At 44.7% G+C, this 8455-nt stretch overlaps 1 pseudogene; it reads right to left on the reverse strand.

Annotated features, from left to right (window-relative positions):
- Positions 1–8118: 8118 nt before the first annotated feature.
- On the reverse strand, positions 8119–8236 carry LOC124623270 (annotated as a pseudogene).
- Positions 8237–8455: the final 219 nt, after the last annotated feature.

The following is an 8455-nucleotide window of genomic DNA, read 5'->3' on the forward strand; positions in this document are numbered from 1 at the left end:
TTACGTACTGTACTTGTCACAGATCCAGCTGCAATAATATAAATAAAATGACTATACTGTTACACTGGAAATTTTCCTTTATCTATTTTTATTTCCAACCTCCTTAAGAAGAAACATTTTTCTCCCTCTTTTAGGACGAAGATTAGAAAAGTAACAAATGTATCAATAAATATTCCTAAACTCCATTGTCATATTAAAACTGTTGTTAGAATTACGTGGGAATAAAAAAAAAAACGTACCACCAGCGAGACTCGAACCAGAGACGCTACGCTTATGAATCTAAGCGCTTACTCGCTCCGGTACGGGCTCCTTGAATGTAGGCAACCGTACGAAGTATAAAAACTCGATTTTTTCGAAAACGGTTGAGAGATGAGTCCTCCTGTTTACGTATATTTAAGTTCTAGTGGTGCCCTACTCATCCTGTCAGTGGGAATCAAAGCGGTCAGCGGAAGTCCATATGGTCTCCTTGTTAGGGTCGTTGGAACCACCGGCAAAATGTCATACACGATGGACACAATGATTATGTGCAAAATAAATCACATTAGGCTTTGCCTAAGAGAAATAATTATTTAATTAGTAGATCCACTAAGCCTTCATACGTATGACAATAAAATTCCTTCTACAGACGTAATGAAAATAGTTCGTACCTTAAACGCCAGGTTCAAATTTTTAAGGAATGATAGCGCGCTAGTGAACAATCAAATAACACTTCATAAAATGATTGGCATGTGCAGGAGATCGGGGCTTTTAACATCACCCTCCTAGTTCAGAATTTATAGTGTAACTGGCATAGAGAAGGAAAATAACTTAAAATAACACCACGAAAAATAAGTAGAACGTGGAGCTCCACCTAACTTTCACACCCAAGACAACATCGTATATCATATAACATGTCACATACGAGGGTATCCTGAAAAGTATTGCTTCTTTATTTTTTTATTTTTTTAGTCTGTTCTCAATATCGGTTGAGATATGACGTGTCACGCATATTGCTCAGTCGACTTTCTCGCTTCTCTGACGCAAGTTGCAACTATACGCCGCTAGAGGCCTCCGAGATGCAACGTGTAACCAAGCGCTGCGTAACGTGACTACGTCGGTGCATGAGAGACCGTCAGAAACCTGAAATCTCGAATTGGTTCAAATGGTTCAAATGGCTCTGACAAGGGAACCTCCCCATCGCACCCCCCTCAGATTTAGTTATAAGATGGCACAGTGGATAGGCCTTGAAAAACTGAACATAGATCAATCGAGAAAACAGGAAGAAGTTGTGTGGAACTATGAAAAAAATAAGCAAAATATACAAACTGAGTAGTCCACATGGAAGATAAGCAACATCAAGGATAGTGTGAGCTCAGGAGCGCCGTGGTCCCGTGGTTAGCGTGAGCGGCTGCTGAATAAGAGGTCCTTGGTTCAAGTCTTCCTTCGAGTGAAAAGTATATTTTTTTTATTTTCAGACAATTATCAAAGTTCAGGCACTCACACACAATCAACTTCGCTCTGCAAAATTTTAGGACATGTTCAGATTTGCTTGGACATATGCAGGATTTGACGGTCTACACACGGAAAAATTTGAAAACGTTAAAAACATATGTTTTGACAGAGCACAGGGAAAACTGTACGACTGTGAAACTGTTGCATTCATTTATTGCAGTTTATGTGACAAACACTTATGTTTTAGCTGGCTCTGAGCACTATGCGATTTAACATCTGAGGTCATCAGTCGCCTAGAACTTAGAACTAATTAAACCTAACTACCCTAAGGACACCACACACATCCATGCCCGAGGCAGGATTCGAACCTGCGACCGTAGCGGTAGCCCAGTTCCAGACTGTAGCGCCTAGAACAGCACGGCCACTCCGGCCGGCCACTTATGTTTTCATCACTTTTTTGGGAGCGATTACCACATCCACAAGGAAACCTAAATCGGGCAAGGTAGAAGAATCTTTTTACCCATTCGCCAAGTGTACGAGTTAGGTGGGTCGACAATATATTCCTGTCATGTGACGCACATGCCGTCACCAGTGTCGTATAGAATATATCAGACGTCTTTTCCCGTGGAGGAATCCGTTGACCTATGACCTTGCGATCAAATGTTTTCGGTTCCCATTGGAGAGGCACGTGCTTTCGTCTACTAATCGCACGGTTTTGCGGTGCGGTCGCATAACACAGACACTAAACTTATTACAGTGTACAGACGTGTCAATGAACGAACGGACAGATCATAACTTTGCGAAAATAAATATGGTAAATTTTTCACTAGAGTGAAGACTTGAACCAAGGACCGCTTGTTCCTCAGCTCCTCACGCCAACCACGGGACCACCGCGCTACTGAGCTAACATTATCCTTGATGTTGCCTAACTTGCAAATGGACTACTCAGTTTGTATATTTTGCTGATTTTTTTCACAGTTCCACACAACTTCTTACTGTTTTCTCGATTGATCTGCGTTCAGTTTTTCAAGGCCTATCCACTGTGCCAACTTGTAACTGAATCTGAGGGGGATGCGATGGGGAAGTTCCCTTGTGAGCACTATGGGACTTAACATCTATGGTCATCAGTCCCCTAGAACTTAGAACTACTTAAACCTAACTAACCTAAGGACATCACATAACACCCAGTCATCACGAGGCAGAGAAAATCCCTGACCCCGCCGGGAATCGAACCCGGGAACCCGGGCGTGGGAAGCGAGAACGCTACCGCACGACCACGAGCTGCGGACGATAGCTCGAATTCTATGAGTTCGTCCACACATGTAGCACCATCTCCTTCAACATGACCATGCCAGACCACACACGCACGCTGCACCATCTGCAACAATCCGACGCCTTGGGTTCACCGCAATCGATCATCCTCCATACCGTTCCGACTTGGACCCATCCGATTTTCATCTGTTTCCAAAACTTAAAGGACACCCTCAAGGACTCCCCTTTGATAACCATGAAGCGGTGCAAGCAGTGTTGGTGATGTGTCTTCTACAGTGACGGTATCAACAAAGGAGAAATGTGTTCGTCTCCAGGCTGACTATGTAGAGAAATAAATTACCCTAGTGACACACTGAAAGTTCCAAGCCCACAAGCCGCGGCAAGCTGACTCACGCGAAATACAATTTACAATTAAGTAGTCAACAGCAGATGACAATGACGCTCTGTAATAGATGCGCCAAAGTTTCGTCCAAAAGCTTGGTTCGGACATCCACAGAGCCGGGCGCTAATTCCAGTTCCACGACCTTTGAAAACCAACGGTCTGTTGCAGGTACTGTCGTAAACAACCATGCCACTACGCCGCCACACTTCAAATACAGGGTGAAAAGTATTTAAACCGACAAACTCTGGGAGGTTGTAGGGGACATCAAAACAAATATTTTTCCCTAATGTCGTTTATTTCTACGAGGATTATTTAAACCAGTGGAGGTCATATTACGCTCTTCAGTTGTTGGAGGCCGTATTACGATCTTCAGTTGTAGGCAACTGTTGTGCATCAGTGTAATAGTGCATTATCTCTGTTTACTAATGGATCGATACACCTGGAGTGAGTACACTGATATGGTTTGTGCGTACTACGTAGCACACCACAACGGACGAGCTGTACAGTGGGTTTATCAAAAAAATGGTTCAAATGGCTCTGAGCACTATGGGACTCAACATCTTAGGTCGTAAGTCCCCTAGAACCTAGAACTACTTAAACCTAACTAACCTAAGGACATCACACACACCCATGCCCGAGGCAGGATTCGAACCTGCGACCGTAGCAGTTCCGTGGTTCCGGACTGCAGCGCCAGAACCGCACGGCCACCGCGGCCGGCGGGTTTATCAACCACAGTATCCTAACGCCGTATCCCGCATCATACGACCTTTGCTGCTGTGTACTAACGTCTGCGTGAGACCGGGTCATTTAGCAGATTACCTGGACAGGGACGCCGTCGCACGGCAAGAGCGCTGCAATTTGAGAAAGTTGCTGGAAGACGTTCCGTTCCCTACAAGACAACACATGTGGTTCCAACATGATGAGACGCCAGCACATTTCAGTCCTAGTGTGCGTCGATTCCTGGACCTACGGTTCCCAGTAACGTGGATTGGCAGAGGTGGTCCTGTATCATGGCCTGCTCGATCCCCAGATATGTGCCCTTTGGACTTTTTTGTGTGGGGAGAGATGCGCAACCTTGTTTAGGCAGCTCCTGTTGCATCAGAAGAGGATATGGTTGCCCGGATAGCAGCAGCAGCAGGAACAATTCAGGATACTCATGGGTTTTTTCCCGTGTCAGACAGAACACGATCCGACGATGTAACCTTTGTTTACGTGTCAATGGAGGCATTTTTGAAAATCTACTGTAATTGATATTGGGTTGTGTTAATGTGTTGTCTCTTGGTCATAAAAAATGGAAAAGTGTTTGTTGGTTTAATTAGTTTGTCGCCAGGTAAATCTTCCTCTACCGGTTTAAATACTCCTCATAGGAAAAAATGACATTATGGAAAAATATTTGTTTTGATGACACCTACGACCTCCCAGAGTTTGTCGGTTTAAATACTTTTGACCCTGTAGAGTACAGTAACACACGGAGCCCATTATTCCAACTCCCGCAGTCAGTTTGCTATTACCTCAGGTTCTTGGCACGCTGGGTAGCCGCGCGGTCTTGGGCGACTTGCCACGGTTCGTGCGACTCTCCCCGTCGGAAGTTCGAGTCCTCCCTCAGGTATGGGCGTGCGTGTGCATGCTCCTTAGCGTAAGTTAGTTTATATGAATATATGAAGGTGGTATGGTATTGTTTCGGACATTTCCGAAAGAACAGACAACCATTGGTGATACATAAGGCTTACCGGATAATGATCTTCAGTGTGGATGCACTAACTTTCCTCGAACTCTTACGGGAATCGGTAGATTGACTGCCGCGAGTAATGAGTATAGTTGGTTAGGGGCACTACAAATATGGTGTGTGGACAGTAAGTTGGAATTGTGGGTCTCACGGGCAGCGTGCGAGAGGTAAGTTCCTGCAGTCGCATTGTCCTCTGTATCCTCAATGAGTCAGTAGGATAGAGCGTCTGCTATGTAAGTAGGAGATCCCGGATTCGAGTCCCGGTCGGGGCACAAATTTTCAACTGTCGCCGTTGATATTTATCAACCCCTGTAACCAGCTAATGGTCTGGATTTCACTGTAATTTCATTAACTTATTTTAAGTTAGATCAAGTAGTGTGTAAGCATAGGGACCGATGACCTTAGCAGTTTGGTCCCATAGGAACTTACCACAAATTTCCTGTTCGTAGATTCATAACGAATCGCACTCGCGCCCGCTCTGGCCTGTCCCCTCGACTACGGCACACAAGGGCCGCCACGGCGTGGACCCAATAATCACACGGCTCGCGTCAACGACAATCGGTCGCGAAGCAACGCAACTGTTTGTTATCCACGTGGTTATACTAAGTACAAATATCTCGTAAAGACACCCTAGCACATAAATTTATATTCGATGTTTACAAATTTCTTTTTTTCAGAAATATTTTTGTTTCACACATCTAAATTTATTTTCGATATTAATAAATTTGTTTTTCTCAAACTCCTTTATTGATATTGCCCGCCTGCCGTCTCTAGATCGTGCGTCGTCAGTTACGTTACTGCACAAATAATAAAATTCAGCTACGTTTAGTGTCTCATTTCCTTATCTAATTCTATCAGTATCGCCTGATTTATTTCACTATTTTCCATTGCTCTTGTTTTACTGTTGTTGATGAACATCTTATAAACTCCCTTTTAAGGGACGCTATCCATTTAGTTCAACTGATTTCTCTGATAAAACTGAGACAACGTCCTAATAGGAAATGTAGGTAACGGGGTATATTACATTAGAAAATATCGGAACGCAACATCAAGCTGAAGATCGTGCTGCAAGGAGAAATCTGGAGGCAGTCTGGGAGCGATGTCGTCAAATGGCTGATGATAATGACGTAACAATTATTATAATGAAACAAAATAATGATAATAGATACTGTTTCTTTAAACAGATGTGTTGTGAGAATGAATAAAATACACTGCCTGACAAAATTAAAGTCAATCGAAAATTTTAGAAAGCATTCTTTCAGTGGGGTTTGAACAGTAATAGGTAAGGAATATTAAAATTCTGCAGGACAGTCTATTTTGGTTGGCAACTGTTTCGGTCTATAATTTACACCGTCTTCAGGCCGTAGATTTTGGTCTGTCCACTGCCACCAGTTGCCATCATGGTGCCTACGGCCTGAAGATGGTCTAAATTATAGACCGCAACCGGTTTCCACCCAAAATAAACATCTGCTCCGATCAAGACTATTTTGCTGATTTTTAAACGAAGACGAATACCCAGAGGACTTGGTGAGATGCAATGTACCTTCATACACGTGCACACCAATCAACCAGTGTGTAAATAATTAGAGTTTCAACTCTCTGCGACACATAGAACGGTCACAAGTGAGCGTTAGTGTCGTTCTCGTTTAGTGTTGCTGGTAACTATAAGAGGTATGAACAGCGTCAGCTTTGAGTGATCACTGTGAAAGATATAGAGATGCATCGTATTCGTCTGAGACAGCATAATCAGCACCTGACAGAGTTCGGAACTAGCCTCATTGTGGGCCTGCCTTTGGCCGGCTGCTCGAATTGTGCTACATGAACGTTTTTGGGGCATTGGGATATGACAGTGGCCCGGTGTTGGACTGCATGGGAACGTGACGGGAGGCATCCTTGCCGCCAAAGTTCCGATCGCCCGCGTGTGATCACCACATGTAAGCAAGCAACGCACCAAGCACATCGTCACCCTCGCATCTCCGCCTGCCATTCGAGAACAAGTAACGAACCCCCTGCAACATTCTGTGTCATACCGCGGAGACTAGCTGCAGACACAATAGGTGTAACGTTAATGCTACAACGCAAACGACTGTCTGGAGTGGTAGCGTACTCGCGAAGCATGGCCTGCTACAGAATGGCTTTGGTTGAGCAGTGAATAGCAGTTATGCACTACCCGGATGATCATAGTCGGCAAGTATGACGACGATCTTGGAAGAGGTACAATTTCCTCCAATGTTTTGGAGAGAAACCGAGGTGTTACTCCTGGTGCCACGGTGTGGGAGGCATAGGGTATAGCTTCAATTCATGGCTGGCAGTGATTCAAGAAACTCTGACAGCGCATCGGTACGTCACGGATATCCTGCATCCTCACGTGTTACCTGTCGCGCGGCAGTATAGCGCTGCCATTTTCCAAGAGGACTGCTCGTCCACAAGTGGCATGTGTCAGCGTGATGCTGAGGTACTCCCATTGCCCGCAGTAACTCCAGATCTCTCCCCAATAGAACATGTTTGGAACCAGCTCGGATGTCAACTGTGTCTCAGGGCCAGTAGCCAGGATACCAAGAATACCTTACATAAGTTGTGGGCCAGCAGACCTCAGGAGAGGATACAACGACTTCATTGTTGCCTTCCCAGCCGAATCAGTGCATGCACCCGAGCACAAAGGTTGCTGTCATACTGATAAGTGGGCTCACACTGAGAAGTTAATTGTAAGTTTGACTCGATTTTATAATCATGAAATAACAATCACATAAGCCAGCTTTTTGTGACACGTGAAAATTTGGCCGGACCGGGACTCGAACCCGAATTTCTCGCTTATCGGAAGCGGTCGCCTTAACAACTTTGGTTATCCGAGCAAGCCTCCAGGACCGGCGCAAGCTTCCATATGCCAAACAGTTCACAAAGCTTATCTATCTCATTTCGAGAGCCCTGCATTATAAGAGACAAATACAATGAAGGAAAAAAATACCGCAACACGAAAAAATAATTGACGTAGAGTAATGATATTTCTGGAATCCGTTTGTGTAGGTAAGGTATTCAAGTGGTCAACATTGCAAGATCAGAAGTTAATGTAAGAAAAAAAAAAGAAAAAAAAAAAACTAAACTCCTCCCGAACAGGCCATCAAGGCCCAACGGTACCGACCGGACGCCGTGTCATCCTCAGCCCATAGGCGTCACTGGATGCCGATATAGAGGGCATGTGGTCAGCACATCGCTCTCCCGACCGTGTGTCGGTTTACGAGACCGGAGCCGCTATTTTTCAATCAAGTAGCCCCTCAGGTTGCCTCACAAGGGCTGAGTGCACCCCGCTTGCCAACAGCGCTCGGCATACCGGATGGTCACCCATCCAGTTGGTATCCCAGCCCGACAGCGCTTAACTTCGGTGATCTGACGGGAACCAGTGTTACCACTGCGGCAAGGCCATTGGCCCAGGTTAATGTAAACACGAGATAAACCATTGCAACTATGAAATGCTGGTGTATTAATCGGAAATTTGCGGTAAGGTCTTATGGGACCAAACTGCTGGGATCATCGGTCCCTAAGCTAACGCATTTAAAAAAAAATTCTTTATTATCAAAAACCATTATAATTATGCAAATTAACCCACTACCTTACTACATTAGTGGGTCCTAACATTTATACATTTG

The sequence above is a fragment of the Schistocerca americana genome, chromosome 7 (genome assembly GCF_021461395.2).
Source record: "Schistocerca americana isolate TAMUIC-IGC-003095 chromosome 7, iqSchAmer2.1, whole genome shotgun sequence".
NCBI lineage: Eukaryota > Metazoa > Arthropoda > Insecta > Orthoptera > Acrididae > Schistocerca > Schistocerca americana.